At 39.6% G+C, this 19,386-nt stretch overlaps 1 non-coding gene across 1 annotated transcript; it reads left to right on the top strand.

Annotated features, from left to right (window-relative positions):
* The first annotated feature begins 18,152 nt into the window (after window positions 1-18,152).
* LOC112804733 (small nucleolar RNA R71) lies at window positions 18,153-18,260 on the top strand. The gene has a single exon (XR_003203350.1). It is a non-coding gene; the product is annotated as a small nucleolar RNA R71 (small nucleolar RNA).
* Window positions 18,261-19,386: the final 1,126 nt, after the last annotated feature.

The following is a 19,386-nucleotide window of genomic DNA, read 5'->3' as shown; positions in this document are numbered from 1 at the left end:
TCTGAAAGAAGATGAATATCCGGGGATCCAAGAGCAAATTCGAAACAGAGGATGGGAAGTTCTAACCAATCCTGAGATAAAGGTTGGAAGGAATATGGTTCAGGAATTCTACTCAAATCTGTGGCTAACAGATAAGCAGAGAATGACTGGAACTGCTTACCATACCTACAGAACCATGGTCAGAGGGAAAGTTATGTACTTCCATCTGGACAAAATAAGAGAAATCTTCAAATTGTCTCAACTGCAGGATGATCCTGAATCCTTCAATAGGAGAATGGTGAGAGCAGATAAAGGGTTGGATCAAGTTCTAGAGGACATATGCCTCCCTGGAACTAAGTGGATAACCAATTCAAAGGGTGTCCCAAACCAACTCAAGAGGGGAGACCTCAAACCAATTGCAAGAGGTTGGCTAGACTTTATTGGGCGTTCCATATTGCCCACTAGCAACCGTTCTGAGGTCACTATCAAGAGAACAGTGATGATTCATTGCATTATGCTTGGAAAAGAAGTGGAGGTTCATCATGTGATTGCTTGTGAGATCTACACAATTGCAAATAAGAATTCCACTGAAGCCAAATTGGCTTACCCAAGCTTGATTTCCTTGCTCTGTAAAGAGGCTGGGGTAAAGATGGGAGTAGATGAATTCATACCCATTGAACATCCAATCACCAAGAAGTCAATGGAAGGACAAATGCAAGACAACTCTATCAAGAGGAGGGCGCAGGAATTCCTCCCTGAATTCCCTAAAATTGACTACTGGACTAGCCTAGAAGCATCTATCATCAAGTTACAAGAAACTATGGAGCAACTGAAGGAAGAACAGCAGAATCAGAACTGCATGCTCTGCAAATTGCTGAAGGAACAAGAGAAGCAGGGGCGTGAACTCCAAGAGTTGAAACGCCAAAAGCTCTCCTCTCAAGTTGAGGGAGCATCCACTTCTCAAAATCAAGGTTGTTGAGTCCTAACTCTGTGAAAACCTCTATCATTAGGAGCCTGTTTAATCTTTTTTTTGTTTTCTATTTTTATTTTCTAGTCTCATCTTATATCTATTTTTGAGTCTTGTTCTTAATTCATAATTAATAAAATTTAAAATTCATGTCTTAAAGCTATGAATGTCCAATGAATCCATCACCTCTCTTAAATGAAAAATGCTTTAATCACAAAAGAACAAGAAGTACAGGATTTCGAAATTTATCCTTGAAACTAGTTGAATTAGTTCGATGTGGTGACAATACTTTTTGTTTTCTGAATGAATGCCTGAACAGTGCATATGTCTTTTGAATTTGTTGTTTTGAGAATGTTAAAATTGTTGGCTCTTGAAAGAATGAAGGAAAAAGAGAACTGTTATTGAGGATCTAAAAAAATCATCAGATTGATTCTTGAAGCAAGAAAAAGCAGTGAATACAAAAAAAAAATAAAATATTTCGAAAAAAAAAGAGAGAAGAAAGAAAGAAAAAGAAAAAGAAAGAAATAAAGTTGTGATCCAAGGCAAAAAGAGTGTGCTTAAGAACCCTGGACACCTCTAATTGGGGACTCTAGCAAAGCTGAGTCATAATCTGAAAAGGTTCACCCAATTATGTGTCTGTGGCATGTATGTATCCGGTGGTAATACTGGAAAACAGAGTGCTTTGGGCCACAGCCAAGACTCATACACTAGCTATGTTCAAGAATCATTATACTTAACTAGGAGAATCAATAACACTATCTGAGTTCTGAGTTCTTACAGATGCCAATCATTCTGAACTTCAAAGGATAGAGTGAGATGCCAAAACTGTTCGGAAACAAAAAGCTACTAGTCCCGCTCATCTAATTGGAGCTAAGTTTCCTTGATACTTTGGAGTCTATAGTATATTCTCTTCTTTTTATCCTATTTTGATTTTCAGTTGCTTGGGGACAAGCAACAATTTAAGTTTGGTGTTGTGATGAGCGGATAATTTATATGCATTGTTTTTAGTATGTTTTTGGTATGATCTAGTTAGTTTTTAGTATATTTCCATTAGTTTTTAGTTAAAAATTCACTTTTCTGGACTTTACTATGAGTTTGTGTGTTTTTCTATGATTTCAGGTATTTTCTGGCTGAAATTGAGGGTCCTGAGCAAAAATCTGATTCAGAGACTGAAAAGGACTGCAGATGCTGTTGGATTCTGATCTCCCTGCACTCGAAGTGGATTTTCTGGAGCTACAAAAGCCCAATTGGCGCGCACTCAACGGCGTTGGAAAGTAGACATCCTGGGCTTTCCAGCAATGTATAATAGTCCATACTTTGCTCACGATTTGATGGCCCAAACCGGCGTGGCAAATCAGCCTCAGAATTTCCAGCGTTTAACGCTGGAACTGGCATAAAACTTGGAGTTAAACGCCCAAACTGGCATAAAAGCTGGCGTTTAACTCCAGAAAAGGTCTCTACACGGAAATGCTTCATTGCTCAGCCCAAGCACACACTAAGTGGACCCAGAAGTGGATTTTTACGTCATTTACTCATTTCTGTATACCCTAGGCTACTAGTTCACTATTAATAGGATCTTTTGACATTGTATCTGTATCTCATGACACTTTACACGTTTCTTTGTGTACTTTCCACGGCATGAGTCTCTAAACCCCATGGTTGGGGGTGAGGAGCTCTGCTGTGTCTTGATGGATTAATGCAATTACTACTGTTTTTCATTCAATCACGCGTGTTTCTATTCCAAGATATCACTTGTTTTTAAACCGAATGAATGTGATGATCCGTGACACTCATCATATTCTCAACTATGAACGTGTGCCTGACAACCACCTCCGTTCTACCTTAGATTAAGTAGATATCTCTTGGATTCTTTAATCAGAATCTTCGTGGTATAAGCTAGAACTGATGGCGGCATTCATGAGAATCCGGAAGGTCTAAACCTTGTCTGTGGTATTCTGAGTAGGATTCAATGATTGAATGACTGTGACGAGCTTCAAACTCCTGAGGGCGGGGCGTTAGTGACAGACGCAAAAGAATCACTGGATTCTATTCTGGCCTGATTGAGAACCGACAGATGGATAGCCGTGCCGTGACAGGGTGCGTTGAACATTTCCACTGAGAGGATGGGAGGTAGCCACTGACAACGGTGAAACCCTTGCATACAGCTTGCCATGGAAGGAGCCTTGCGTGCTTGAAGAAGAAGACAGTAGGAAAGTAGAGATTCAGAAGATGGAGCATCTCCAAAACCTCAACCTGTTTCCCATTACTGCAAAACAAGTACTTATTTCATGTTCCTTTGCTTTTTACACTCAACCCTGATAATTGTTGATATCCTGACTAAGATTTACAAGATAACCATAGCTTGCTTCAAGCCGACAATCTCCGTGGGATCGACCCTTACTCACGTAAGGTATTACTTGGACGACCCAGTGCACTTGCTGGTTAGTTGTGCGGAATTGCAAAAGTGTGATTGCAATTTCGTGCACCAGTAACCTTATGCTTCACCCCATATCGCAGGAGTAGGGCTTCCAATGGTCTATTGCAGAAATGGCTCCCTCCATCACTGATGAAGGCTCGTGGGACTCCAAACTTGGTGAAAATATTCCTTCGAAGAAAGTTTATGACCACCTTGTTGTCATTAGTTGGGGTCGCCACTGCCTCCACCCACTTAGATACATAGTCTACTGCCACCAAGATAAACTTGTTTGAATATGACGGTGGGAATGGTCCCATGAAATCGATTCCCCATACATCAAACAGTTCAAGTTCTATGATGAGCGGATAATTTATACGCTTTTTGGCATTGTTTTCATATAGTTTTTAGTAAGTTTAAGCTACTTTTAGGGATGTTTTCACTAGTTTTGATGTTAAATTCACATTTCTGGACTTTACTATGAGTTTGTGTGTTTTTCTGTGATTTCAGGTAAATTCTGACTGAAATTGAGGGATTTGAGCAAAACTCTGAAGAAGGCTGACAAAAGGACTGCTGATGCTGTTGGAATCTGACCTCCCTGCACTCGAAATGGATTTTCTGGAGCTACAGAACTCCAATTGGCGCGCTCTCAACGGCGTTGGAAAGTAGACATCCAGAGCTTTCCAGCAATATATAATAGTCCATACTTTATTCGAAGAATAACGACGTAACTTGGCGTTAAACGCCAAGTACACGCTTCTGTCTAGAGTAAAACGCCAGAAAAACGTCATGATCCGGAGTTGAACGCCCAAAACACGTCATAACTCAGAGTTCAACGCCAAGATATGCCTTAGCACGTGAATTCATGAAGCTCAGCCCAAGCACACACCAAGTGGGCCCCGGAAGTGGATTTATGCATCAATTACTTACTCATGTAAACCCTAGAAGCTAGTCTAGCATATATAGGACATTTATCTATTGTATTAGACATCTTTTGACCATCTTTTGACCACTTTAAGTCTTTCATTATTTGGTCACTTGATCATGGAGAGGGCTGGCCATTCGGCCATGCCTGAACCTTTTGCTTATGTATTTTCAACGGTGGAGTTTCTGCACACCATAGATTAAGGGTGTGGAGCTCTGCTGTACCTCAAGTATTAATGAAATTCTATCTTCTTTTATTCAAATCTCTCTTATTCTTATTCTAAGATATTCATTCGTACCCAAGAACTTGATGAATGTGATGAGTCAGATTACCCTCATTATCATTCTCACTTATGAATGCGCGTGATTGACAACCATGTCCGTTCTACATGCAACAGAGCTTGAATGCGTATCTCTTAGATTCCCCAACAGAATCTTCGTGGTATAAGTTAGATAGTTGGCGGCATTCATCTGGATCCGGAAAGTCCAACCTTGTCTGTGGTGTTCCGAGTAGGATTCCGATCATGAATGACTGTGACGTGCTTCAAACTTTAACCTGCTGGGCGTTGGTGACAGACGCAAAAGAGGGATTCTATTCCAGTAGGAGCGGGAACCAACCGGTGATTAGCCGTACTGTGACAGAGTGCGTTGCATAGTTTTCACTACGAGGATGGGATGTAGCCATCAGCCATGGGTGATGCCTCCAGACTGGTTAGCTGTGCGAGTGACAGCCGCACAGGTTATTTCCCCGTGAGGAATGAAAGTAGCCACAGTTGATGGTGAACCCCTATACAAAGCTTGCCATGGAAAGGAGTAAGAAGGATTGAGTAGAAGGAGTAGGAGAGCAGGCGTCCAAGAGCTCTACAGCATCTCCATCCGCTTATCTGAAATTCCCACCAATGAATCTGCATAAGTGTTCTATCCCTTTTATTATTCCCTTTTATTATTATTTCTATTTTCGAAAACCCATAAACTATTTTAAATCTGCCTAACTGAGATTTGCAAGGTGACCATAGCTTGCTTCATACCAACAATCTCTGTGGATTCGACCCTTACTCACGTAAGGTTATTACTTGGACGACCCAGTACACTTTCTGGTTAGTTGAACGAGATTGTGAAGACAATAAACAATGCCCTCAGAGTATACATCTTTTATAAATACATAACAAGTGATCACAATTTCGTCCACCAAGTTTTTGGCGCCGTTGCCGGGGATTGTTCGAGTATGGACAACTGACGGTTCATCTTGTTGCTCAGATTAGGTAATTTTCTTTTCAAAAATCTTTTTCAAAATTTTTCTTTTATTTTTCGTTTTTCCAAAAATGTTTTTCGAAAAAAATCAATAAAAATACAAAAAAAAATTAGAAAATCATAAAAATCAAAAATATTTTGTGTTTCTTGTTTGAGTCTTGTGTTAATTTTTAAGTTTGGTGTCAAGTGCATGCTTTTAAAATTTTTCTTGCATTGTTTTCGAAAATTCATGCATTCATAGTGTTCTTCATGATCTTCAAGTTGTTCTTGACAAGTCCTCTTGTTTGATCTTGATGATTTCTTGTTTTGTGTCTTTTGTTGTTTTTCATGTGCATTTTTGCATTCATAATTTTCATGCATTAAAGATTTCTAAGTTTGGTGTCTTGCATGTTTTCTTTGCATCAAAAATTTTTCAAAATTATGTTCTTGATGTTCATCATGATCTTCATAGTGTTCTTGGTGTTCATCTTGACATTCATAGCATTCTTGCATGCATCTTGTGTCTTGATCCAAAATTTTCATGTTTTGGGTCATTTTTGTGTTTTTCATTCAAAATTTGATTTCAAAAATATCTTTTCCTTATTTCCCTCCAAAATTTCGAAATTTTGGGATTGACTTGGTCAAAAATTTTCAAAATTAGTTGTTTCTTACAAGTCAAGTCAAAATTTCAATTTTAAAAATCTTATCTTTTCAAAATCTTTTTCAAAAATCATATCTTTTTCATTTTTTTTATTATTTTCGAAAATTTCAAAAATATTTTTCAAAATATTTTCAAAATCTTTTTCTTATCTTTTTATCCAATTTTCGAAAAATTAGCTAACAATTAATGTGATTGGTTCAAAAATTTGAAGTTTGTTACTTTCTTGTTAAGAAAGGTTCAATCTTTAAGTTCTAGAATCTTATCTTGTAGTTTCTTGTTAGTTAAGTAATTTTTAAAATTAAATCTTTTTTTTTTTTAAATATCTTTTTCAAATATATCTTTTTATCTTTTATCTTATCTTTTTCAAAAAATTTTATCTTTTTCAAAATTTGATTTCAAAATATCTTATCTAACCTTTTATCTTCTTATCTTTTTCAAAACTTGATTTCAAATCTTTTTCAATCAACTAACTAACTCCTTGTTTGTTTCTTATCTTTTTCAAAACCACCTAACTACTTTTCCCTCTCTAAATTTTCGAAAATTCTCCCTCTCTTTTTCAAAAAAAAATTCTTTTTGTTTTAAATTTTAATTTTAATCTCATCTTATCTTTAATTTTCGAAAATTACTAACCTCTTTTTCAAAATTATTTTCAAAAATCTTCTTTTCTTTTTCTATTTTAATTATTTAATTACTAACACTTCTCCTCACCTCTCTTCATTCATATCCTAACATCTCATCTCACATCTCTGCCATCCTCACAGTTGTGTTTCTTTTCCACTCTTCTTCTACCCCTTTCTTCTTCTACTAACATAAAGGAATCTCTATACTGTGACATAGAGTATTCCTCTTTCTTTTCTTGTCTTCTTCTCTTTCTTATGAGCAGGAACAAGGATAAAGGCACTCTTGTTGAAGCTGATCCAGAACCTGAAAGGACTCTGAAGAGAAAATTAAGAGAAGCTAAATTACAACAATCCAGAAACAACCTTTCAGAAATTTTCGAACAAGAGAAGGAGATGGCCGAAAATAATAATAATAATGCAAGGAGAATGCTTGGTGACTTCACAAAGCCAACATCCAAATTTGATGGAAGAAGCATCTCCATTCCTGCCATTGGAGCCAATAACTTTGAGCTTAAGCCTCAACTAGTTGCTTTGATGCAACAAAACTGCAAGTTTTATGGACTTCCATCTGAAGATCCTTATCAGTTTTTAACTGAATTCTTGCAAGTATGTGATACTGTAAAGACGAATGGAGTTAATCCTGAAGTCTACAGACTTATGCTTTTCCCTTTTGCTGTAAGAGACAGAGCTAGAATATGGTTGGATTCACAACCTAAGGATAGCCTGGACTCCTGGGATAAGCTGGTCACTGCCTTCTTGGATAAATTCTTTCCTCCTCAAAAGCTGAGCAAGCTGAGAGTGGATGTTCAAACCTTCAAACAAAAAGATGGTGAATCCCTCTATGAAGCTTGGGAAAGATACAAGCAGCTGACCAAGAGATGTCCATCTGACATGTTTTCAGAATGGACCCTATTAGATATATTCTATTATGGTCTCTCTGAATTTTCGAAAATGTCACTGGACCATTCTGCAGGTGGATCTATTCACCTGAAGAAAACGCCTGAAGAGGCACAAGAACTCATTGACATGGTTGCTAACAACCAGTTCATGTATACCTCTGAGAGGAATTCCGTGAATAATGGGGTCCCTCAGAAGAAGGGAGTTCTTGAAATTGATGCTCTGAATGCCATACTGGCTCAGAACAAAGTGTTGACTCAACAGGTCAACATGATCTCTCAAAATCTGAGTGGATTGCAACATGCATCCAACAGTACTAGAGAGGCAGCTTCTGAAGAAGCTTATGATCCTAAGAACCCTGCCATGGCAGAGGTTAATTACATGGGTGAACCATATGGAAATACCTATAACCCATCATGGAGAAATCATCCAAATTTCTCCTGGAAGGATCAACAAAAACCTCAACAAGGTTTTAACAATGGTGGACGCAATAGGCTGAATAATAGTAAGCCATATCCATCATCTTCTCAGCAACAGACAGAGAACTCTGAACAAAATAATTCTAAATTAGCCAATATAGTCTCTGATCTGTCAAAGGCCACTTTCAGTTTCATGAATGAAACCAGATCTTCCATTAGAAATCTGGAAGCACAAGTGGGTCAGCTGAGTAAGAAAGTTATTGAAACTCCTCCCAGTACTCTCCCAAGCAATACAGAAGAGAATCCAAAAGGAGAGTGCAAAGCCATTGACTTAGTCAACATGGCCGAATGCACTAGGGAGGAGGAGGACGAAAATCCCAGTGAGGAAGATCTCCTGGGACGTCCTCCAAGCAAGAAGGAGCTTCCTAATAAGGATCCTGAGGAATCTGAGGCTCACACAGAAACCATAGAGATTCCATTAAATCTCCTTCTGCCATTCATGAGCTCTAACTATTATTCATCCTCTGAAGAGGATGAAGATGTGACTGGTGAGCAAGTTGCTCAATATCTAGGAGCTATCATGAAACTGAATGCCAAGCTATTTGGTAATGAGACTTGGGAAAGTGAACCTCCCTTGTTCATTGGTGATTTGGATACTTGGATTCAGGAAACTCTACCTCAAAAGAGACAAGATCCTGGCAAGTTCTTAATACCTTGCACCATTGGCACCATGAGCTTTGAAAAAGCTCTGTGTGATCTTGGGTCAGGGATAAACCTTATGCCACTCTCTGTAATGGAGAAGCTAGGAATCATTGAGGCACAACCTGCCTTGTTCTCATTACAATTGGCAGATAAGTCAGTGAGACAAGCTCATGGGATAGTAGAGGACGTGCTTATAAAAGTTGAAGACTTTTACATCCCTGCTGATTTCATAATCCTAGATACTAGGAAGGAAGATGATGAATGCATCATCCTAGGAAGACCTTTCCTAGCCACAGCAGAAGCTGTGATAGATGTCAACAGAGGAGAGTTAGTCCTTCAATTGAATGGAGAATACCTTGTGTTTCAAGCACATGGCCATCCCTCTGTGACAAAAGAGGGCAAGCATGAAGAGCTTCTCTCAGTTCAAGGTCAAGAAGAGCCCACACAGTCAAACTCTAAGTTTGGTGTTGTGAAGCCACAACCAAACTCTAAGTTTGGTGTTCAAACCCCATATCCAAACTCTAAGTTTGGTGTTGGGACTAGACAACATTGACTTGATTGCTCTGTGGCTCCATGAGAGCCACTGTCAAGCTATTGACATTAAAGAAGCGCTTGTTGGGAGGCAACCCAATTTTATTTATCTAATTTTATTTTATTTTGTTTCTTTGTTATTTTTGTGTTTAATTAGGTACATGATCATGAGGAGTCACGAAAAAAATAAAAAAAAAATTAAAAACAGAGTCAAAAACAGAAGAAAAAATTTTTCACCCTGGAGGACGCACGGGCCGGCGTTCAGCGCCCAGAAGATGCATCTGGCGGGCGTTCAACGCCAGAACAGAGCATCTTCCTGGCGCTGAACGCCCAAAACAAGCAACATCCTGGCGTTTAACGCCAGGATGCGCACGCAGAGGACAATCTGGCGCTGAACGCCAGAAACAAGCTTGAAACTGGCGTTCAACGCCAGAATCAAGCATCACATGGGCGTTTAACGCCCAGAACATGCACCAATGGGCGTTTGAACGCCAGAATGGTGCATGAAGGCAATTTACACGCCTATAGGGTGAAGGAATGGTATTTCTTTTCACCTCAGGACCTGTGGACCCCACAGGATCCCCACCTCAGGACCTGTGGACCCCACAGGATCCCCACCCACCTTTTCTTTTAATCCTATTCACACTCTCCTAATCCAAATCTCATTTTCAATGTCACCCTTCCCAAAAACCTTCACCAATCACATCAATTTCTCTTCCCAATTACCCCATGCACCATTCACATCAACCTCCTCTTCCCCATAAACCCCACCTACCCCCATTACATTCAAATTCAATTTCCCACCCATTCCCACCCAAAATGGCCGAAACCTAACCCCCCCTCCCTATAAATACCTCCCTTTTCTTCTTCATTTTCACACAACATAACCCCTTCTTCTCTACATAGCCGAACCCACTTCTCTCCCTCTCTTCCAAATTCTCTTCTTCTTCTTCTTCTACTCTTCTTTTCTTTTTGCTCGAGGACGAGCAAATTTTAAGTTTGGTGTGGTAAAAAGCCTAGCTTTTTATTTTTCATTCACCATCAATGGCACCCAAGACCGGAGTTTCCTCAAGAAAAGGAAAAGGGAAGGCAAAAGCTTCCACTTCCGAATCATGGGAAAAGGAGAGATTCATCTCCAAGAGCCACCAAGACCACTTCTATGATGTTGTGGCAAAGAAGAGGGTGATCCCTGAGGTCCCCTTCAAGCTCAAAAAGAATGAGTATCCGGAAATCTGACATGAGATCCAAAGAAGAGGGTGGGAAGTCATAACCAACCCCATGCAACAAGTCGGATTACTGATGGTTCAAGAGTTCTATGCTAATGCATGGATCACAAGGAACCATGATCAAAGTATGAACCCGAATCCAAAGAACTATCTCACAATGGTTCGGGGGAAATACTTAGATTTCAGTCCGGAAAATGTGAGGTTGGCATTTCATCTACCCATGATGCAAGGTGATGAACGCCCCTACACAAGGAGGGTCAACTTCAATCAAAGGTTGGACCAAGTCCTAATGGACATTTGTGTGGAAGGCGCCCAATGGAGAGTAGACTCCAAAGGCAAACCGGTCCAACTAAGAAGACTGGACCTCAAGCCTGTAGCTAGAGGATGGCTGGAGTTCATCCAAAGATCCATCATCCCTACAAGCAACCGATCTGAAGTTACTGTGGATCGGGCAATCATGATTCATAGCATCATGATTGGAGAGGAAGTAGAGGTTCATGAAGTCATAGCCAATGAACTCTACAAAATAGCTGACAAGCCTTCATACATGGCACGGCTAGCCTTCCCCCACCTCATATGCCATCTATGTTATTCAGCCGGAGTTATCATAGATGGAGATGTCTCCATTGAAGAAGACAAGCCCATCACAAAGAAGAGGATGGAGCAAACAAGGGAAGTTCCTCACGGCCCTCAAGAAGAACATGAGGAAGTTCATCAACAAATGCCTCATGGAATGCACTTTCCTCCTAACAACTATTGGGAGCAACTCAGTACCTCCTTAGAAGACTTGAGCCATAATGTGGAACAACTAAGGGTGGAACACCATGAACACGCCCTCACTCTCCAAGAAATAAGAGAAGATCAAAGAGCTATGAGAGAGGAGCAACAAAGGCAAGGAAGGGACATAGAAGAGTTGAAGAACATCATTGGTACTTCAAGAAGAAGACGCCACTAAGAGGTGGATTCATTCCTTGTTCTTTATTTTCTTTCTGTTTTCGGTTTTTAAGTGTTATGTTTATCTATGTTTTTGTGTTTCTACTTCATGATCATTAGTGTGTAAACCATGCCTTAAAGCTATGAATAAAATCCATTAGTCTTTCACCTATCTTAAAAGAAAAATGTTTTAATTCAAAAGAACAAGAAGTACATAATTTTCGAAATTATTAGTGAATTTAATTTAATTATATTGATGTGGTGGCAATAATTTTTGTTTTCTGAATGAATGCTTGAACAGTGCATATTTTTGATCTTGTTGTTTATGAGTGTTAAAATTGTTGGCTCTTGAAAGAATGATGAACAAAGAGAAATGTTATTGATGAACTGAAAAATTCATGAATTGATTCTTGAAGCAAGAAAAAGCAGTGAAAAAAAAAAAGTGGCGAAAAAAAAAATAAATAGAAAGAAAAAGCAAGCAGAAAAAGCCAATAGCCCTTAAAACCAAAAGGCAAGGGTAGCAAGGATCCAAGGCTTTGAGCATTAATGGATAGGAGGGCCCAAGGAAATTAAAAATCCAGGCCTAAGCGGCTAAAACAAGCTGTCCCTAACCATGTGCTTGTGTCATGAAGGTCCAAGTGAAAAGCTTGAGACTGAGTGGTTAAAGTCGTGATCCAAAGCTAAAGAGTGTGCTTAAGAGCTCTGGACACCACTAACTGGGGACTTTAGCAAAGCTGAGTCACAATCTGAAAAGGTTCACCCAGTTATGTGTCTGTGGCATTTGTGTATCCGGTGGTAATACTGGAAGACAAAGTGCTTAGGGCCAAGGCCAAGACTCATAAAGTAGCTGTGTTCAAGAATCAACATGCCTAACTAGGAAAGTCAATAACACTATCTGAAATTCTAAGTTCCTAGAGAAGCCAATCACTCTAAACTTCAAAGGAAAAAGTGAGATGCCAAAACTGTTCAGAAGCAAAAAGCTACAAGTCCCGCTCATCTAATTAAATTAATATTCATTGATATTTTGGACTTTATAGTATATTCTCTTCTTTTTATCCTATTTGATTTTCAGTTGCTTGGGGACAAGCAACAATTTAAGTTTGGTGTTGTGATGAGCGGATAATTTATACGCTTTTTGGCATTGTTTTCATATAGTTTTTAGTAAGTTTAAGCTACTTTTAGGGATGTTTTCACTAGTTTTGATGTTAAATTCACATTTCTGGACTTTACTATGAGTTTGTGTGTTTTTTTGTGATTTCAGGTAAATTCTGACTGAAATTGAGGGATTTGAGCAAAACTCTGAAGAAGGCTGACAAAAGGACTGCTGATGCTGTTGGAATCTGACCTCCCTGCACTCGAAATGGATTTTCTGGAGCTACAGAACTCCAATTGGCGCGCTCTCAACGGCGTTGGAAAGTAGACATCCAGAGCTTTCCAGCAATATATAATAGTTCATACTTTATTCGACGAATGACGACGTAACTTGGCGTTAAACGCCAAGTACACGCTTCTGTCTAGAGTAAAACGCCAGAAAAACGTCATGATCCGGAGTTGAACGCCCAAAACACGTCATAACTCAGAGTTCAACGCCAAGATATGCCTTAGCACGTGAATTCATCAAGCTCAGCCCAAGCACACACCAAGTGGGCCCCGGAAGTGGATTTATGCATCAATTACTTACTCATGTAAACCCTAGAAGCTAGTCTAGTATATATAGGACATTTATCTATTGTATTAGACATCTTTTGACCATCTTTTGACCACTTTAAGTCTTTCATTATTTGGTCACTTGATCATGGAGAGGGCTGGCCATTCGGCCATGCCTGAACCTTTTGCTTATGTATTTTCAACGGTGGAGTTTCTGCACACCATAGATTAAGGTGTGGAGCTCTGCTGTACCTCAAGTATTAATGAAATTCTATCTTCTTTTATTCAAATCTCTCTTATTCTTATTCCAAGATATTCATTCGTACCCAAGAACTTGATGAATGTGATGAGTCAGATTACCCTCATTATCATTCTCACTTATGAATGCGCGTGATTGACAACCATGTCCGTTCTACATGCAACAGAGCTTGAATGCGTATCTCTTAGATTCCCCAACAGAATCTTCGTGGTATAAGTTAGATAGTTGGTGGCATTCATCTGGATCCGGAAAGTCCAACCTTGTCTGTGGTGTTCCGAGTAGGATTCCAATCATGAATGACTGTGACGTGCTTCAAACTTTAACCTGCTGGGCGTTGATGACAGACGCAAAAAAGGGATTCTATTCCAGTAGGAGCGGGAACCAACCGGTGATTAGCCGTACTGTGACAGAGTACGTTGCATAGTTTTCACTGCGAGGATGGGATGTAGCCATCAGCCATGGGTGATGCCTCCAGACTGGTTAGCTGTGCGAGTGACAGCCGCACAGGTTATTTCCCCGTGAGGAATGAAAGTAGCCACAGTTGATGGTGAACCCCTATACAAAGCTTGCCATGGAAAGGAGTAAGAAGGATTGAGTAGAAGGAGTAGGAGAGCAAGCGTCCAAGAGCTCTACAGCATCTCCATCCGCTTATCTGAAATTCCCACCAATGAATCTGCATAAGTGTTCTATCCCTTTTATTATTCCTTTTTATTATTATTTCTATTTTCGAAAACCCATAAACTATTTTAAATCTGCCTAACTGAGATTTGCAAGGTGACCATAGCTTGCTTCATACCAACAATCTCTGTGGATTCGACCCTTACTCACGTAAGGTTATTACTTGGACGACCCAGTACACTTGCTGGTTAGTTGAACGAGATTGTGAAGACAATAAACAATGCCCTCAGAGTATACATCTTTTATAAATACATAACAAGTGATCACAATTTCGTCCACCATTCTAGAATGTATTGCTGTGGCATCTCATTTCTCTTGGGCAGGTTGCCAGCCCTTTGGCATTCGTTGCAGCTTCTCACCAATTCCTTGGCATCTTTGAAGATAGTGGGCCAGAAGAACCCACATTGCAGCACCTTTGCGGCAGTTCTTTCTACTCCAAAGTGACCTCCATAACTAGCACTATGGTAGCTCCAAAGGATCCTTCGTCCTTCTTCTTTTGAGATGCACCTCCTAAGGATTCCATCTGAGAATTTCTTAAAGAGATAGGGTTCATCCCAAATGAAATACTTGGCATCATTGATGAGGTTCCTTCTTTGATATTTGTTGATTCCAGGGGGTAAGTCACCAGCTGGTTTAAAATTGGCAATATCCGCAAACCATGGTGCTTTATAAATCATCATTAGCTGCTCATCTGGGAAGAATTCATTTACACTTGTATCATGGGCATCATCCTTCTCACAAGGGATTCTGGATAGATGGTCTGCCACTTTGTTCTCCACACCCTTTTTGTCTCTAATTTCAATGTTGAACTCCTGTAACAATAAGATCCATCTGATTAGTCTTGGTTTTGACTCTTGTTTGGTAAATAGATATTTCAGTGCTGTGTGATAAGTGAAAACAATAACTTTAGAGCCAATAAGATATGATTTAAATTTGTCAAATGCAAAAACTATATCCAGCAACTCCTTTTCTGTAGTGGTATAATTCTTTTGAGTATCATTAAGGACCTTGCTGGCATAGTATATCACATGCACCAAACTTTCTTTTCTCTGTCCTAACACTTCCCCAACTGCAAAATCAGATGCATCACACATCAGTTCGAATGGTAAATTCCAATCAGGAGGGGTGATGATAGGAGCTGAGGATAGCCTCTTTTTCAAGTTTTCAAATGCTAGCATGCATTTCTCATCAAAAATAAATGGTGTATCAGACATTAGGAGATTGCTTAAGGGCTTGGCTATCTTTGAAAAATCTTTAATAAACCTTCTGTAGAAGCCAGCATGTCGCAAAAAGCTCCTAATCGCCTTGACATCACTTGGTGGAGGTAACTTTTCAATTAGCTCCACCTTAGCTCTGTCTACCTCAATGCCTTGATTAGAAACTTTATGGCCAAGAACTATTCCCTCTGTCACCATGAAATGACATTTTTCTCAGTTCAAGACTAAATTGGTTTTTTGACATCTTTTCAATACCAAGGCAAGATGGTTTAGGCAATTAGGGAAGGAATCTCCAAATACTGAGAAGTTATCCATGAAAACTTCAATGAACTTCTCTATCATATCTGAAAAGATGGAGAACATGCAGCGTTGAAAAGTGGCTGGTGCATTTCATAGCCCAAATGGCATGCGCCTGTAGGCAAACACTCCATATGGGCATGTGAATGATGTTTTCTCTTGGTCTCTTGGATCAACCACTATTTCGTTATATCCTGAATACCCATCTAGAAAATAATAATATGCATATCCCACAAGTCTTTCCAACATTTGATCCATGAAGGGAAGTGGAAAATGATCTTTTCTTGTGGCTTCATTGAGCTTCCTATAGTCAATACACATTCTCCAGCCTGTGATGGTTCTTGTAGGGATTAGCTCATTCCTTTCGTTGGGCACCACAGTGATTCCTCCTTTCTTGGGAACTACTTGAACTGGACTGACCCATTGGCTATCTGAAACTGGATAGATTACTCCACCCTGCCACAATTTCATAACTTCTTTCTGCACTACTTCCTTCAGTGCTGGATTCAACCTTCTTTGGGGCTTAACGGACGGTTTGGCACCTTCTTCCAGGAGTATCTTATGCATGCATATGGATGAACTGATTCCTTTCAAGTCAGCAAGTGTCCATCCAATGGCATCCTTATGCTTTCGCAAGACTTGAAGCAACTCTTCCTCTTGTTCTTGGCTGAGGGCTGAATTTATGATCACTGGATAACTTTTATTTTCTCCCAAGTATGCATATTTGAGAGTGGTTGGCAGTGTTTTAAGCTCCAGTTTGGGCACTTCTTTTCCTTCCTCCTTTTCTTCTAGCATGCCTTGAACATGTATTTCAGCGGCTGCAGCTTCTTCGCTTGCTGTTAGTTCTTCTTCTATTGATGCTTCAAGTTCTTCTTCAAGAGTTTCTTGTACCAAAGCCTCTACGGAGTCCAACCTCATACATTCTCCCAATGAGTTGTGTGGGTAACTCATGGCCTTAAACACATTGAATGTCATTTTCTCCTCATGTAATCTAAGGACAAGTTCACCCTTTTGGACATCAATAATGGCTCCGGCAGTGGCTAAGAATGGTCTTCCCAGGATGATGGAAGTCTTAACTCCTTCCTCCATGTCTAATACCACGAAATCTGCTGGAAAGATGAAGTCTCCCACCTTCACCAGCAGATCTTCTACTATCCCATGGGGAAATTTGAATGATCTGTCTGCTAGTTGCAGCGCCATTCTTGTTGGTTTGGCTTCCTCAATCTTCATTTTTTTCATCATTGCTAGAGACATTAGGTTTATGCTGGCTCCTAGATCACATAAAGCCTTTTTTCACAGTGATTTCCCCAATGATATAAGGGATTTGGAAACTCCCAGGATCCTTCAATTTCTGGGGCAATTTGTGTTGGATGATGGCGCTGCATTCTTCCGTGAGCACCATGGTCTCATTATTCTTCCAGCTTTTCTTTTTGGTCATCAATTCTTTCAAGAACTTGGCATAGAGTGGCATTTTCTCTATTGCTTCAGCAAAGGGTATGTTTATTTGTAGTTTCTTGAAGATTTCCAAGAATCTTGAGAATTGGTTGTCCTCTCCCCTCTTCTTTAATTGCAGCTGCTGGGGGTATGAAGCCTTTGAGAAACATGGTTTGAGTGCTTCTTCTTCTTGATGTGGCATAGGATTTGAAGGTTGAGCTTCCTCATGTCCTTTGTTTTCTTCATCTAATTTCTTCTCTGGTGGTTTCTTGTGGGTCTCCTTCAATTCTTTCCCACTTCTGAGGGTGATAGCTTGGCATTCCTCCTTTGGTATTGAGTTAATATTGCTGCAATTGTTGTGTCCAGGGACTTGCTTGAATAAGAATTCAATGTGTTTCCAGTTTCTTAATGGCAGCATCTTGATTCTGCATGTTGGATTGCACTTCTTCCCGGAAAGCTTTACTATCTTGAATTTCCTTGCATAGGTTTTCAAGTAGACCCTCAATCCTTGAGAGCCTATCCTCAGTTATTGATGGTGGGTTGAGATTAGGTGGTTGAGAAGATTGGTTAGATGGATGTTGGTAATATCTCTGTGAGGTGTTTTGATGAGTTACATTATTGTTGGAGTTGAGGTTGTGGTATCTCTGATCTTGCCCTTGGTCTTGTTAATTTTCCCATCCAAAGTTGGGGTGATTTCTCGATCCAGAGTTGTAAGTTTTGGAGTATGGATTATGGACTTGTCTAGGTGAGTTTTCAATATAGTTGGCTTGCTCCCAATCACCTTCTTCTCCTATGTTTACTCCTTCTTGAGCTGATGATGAGGTGATGGCTGCTGTAACTTGGTTCTCCTCCACCTTCTTGGTAAGATCTGCTAGCTGCTTGGTTATCATCTTATTTTGAGCTAACAATGCATCCATGTGGTTCAGCTCCATTACTCCTCTAGTGTTACTTCTTTCAGAGGCATAGAAGTAGTCATTTTCAGCAACTGTTTCAATGACATCTATGGCTTCTTCAATGGTTTTCTTCTTGTTTAGAGAGCCTCCTGATGAATAATCCACAGCCTTCTTTGACTCATATGAAAGACCTTCATAGAAGATGTGAAGTTGAACCCACTCATTAAACATCTCTAGTGGGCATCTTCTTGTTAGGTCTTTGAATCTCTCCCATGCTTCATAAAGTGTCTCACCATCTTGTTGTCTAAAAGTTTTTACCTCAGTTCTTAGCCTATTGATCCTTTGAGGAGGGTAAAATCTTGCCAAAAACTTGTTCACCACTTCTTCCCAATTAGTTAAGCTCTCCTTTGGGAAGGATTCAAGCCATTTGGATGCCTTGTCCCTGAGTGAAAAAGGGAACAAAAGCAACCTATAGACATCTGGATGGACTCCATTGGACTTCACAGTGTCACAAATCTTTAGGAAGGTGGTTAAATGTTGATTAGGATCTTCTTGAGCACCTCCTCCAAATGAGCAATTATTCTGAACAAGAGTGATGAGCTGGGGTTTTAGTTCAAAATTGTTGGCGTGTATGGTAGGCTTCTGAATGCTGCTTCCACAGTTTCCTGGATTAGGATTGATATAGGAGCCTAAGACTCTCCTTTCTTGCCCAGCACAGTTTGCATGGCCTTCTCTGACATGATTATGAGCTTATTCTTCATGATTGTTCTCCAAATTCTCTTCCATGTTGGGTTTAAAATACTCTTCCTCTTCTTCCTCAGCACCAATAATCCTTTTCCCTCTTGCTTCCCTTATTAGTCTCCAAAGGGTTCTTTCAGGTTCTGAATCAAAGGATGTTGAAACTCCTTCTCTTCTCCCTATCATACAACAAACAGATTGCACAACAGGAGATAAAATGAAGAAACTATTCTTGTTAGAGTAATTGTTAGTGTGAGTGATGCAAATTATCAAATAGTTAGTGGCTTAATGAGCAGAATTGTAATCAAAGAAAGAAAGAACGAAAAATTAAAGAGGGTACAGGGGGTGAGGGGGAAATTAAAATAAACTAAAAGAAATTAACTGAATAAACTAAACAAAAAGAAAAATGCTCAATCTAGTGATCTTCAAACTTAATCATTGTTGATTCAAAATCAATCCCCGGCAACGGCGCCATAAACTTCATGCATGAAAACTTGTCTCTCAACAAATTTCCCTTCGGCAAGTATACCGAATTGTCGTCAAGTAAAACTCACAATAGAGTGAGGTCAAATCCCACAAGGATTGATTGGTCAAGCAATTTTAGTTAGAAGAATATGCTAGTTGAGCTAAACAGAATTTAGATTGAGATACAGAAACTTAAATGACGGGAAAGTAAATAACAAAAATTAAAGTGTAGAATCTTAAATGGGGATTTGGGGTA

This window comes from Arachis hypogaea, chromosome 5 (assembly GCF_003086295.3).
Source record: "Arachis hypogaea cultivar Tifrunner chromosome 5, arahy.Tifrunner.gnm2.J5K5, whole genome shotgun sequence".
NCBI lineage: Eukaryota > Viridiplantae > Streptophyta > Magnoliopsida > Fabales > Fabaceae > Arachis > Arachis hypogaea.
Note: the sequence above shows the minus strand (reverse complement) of the source record. Positions and strands in the feature narration are given on the sequence as shown.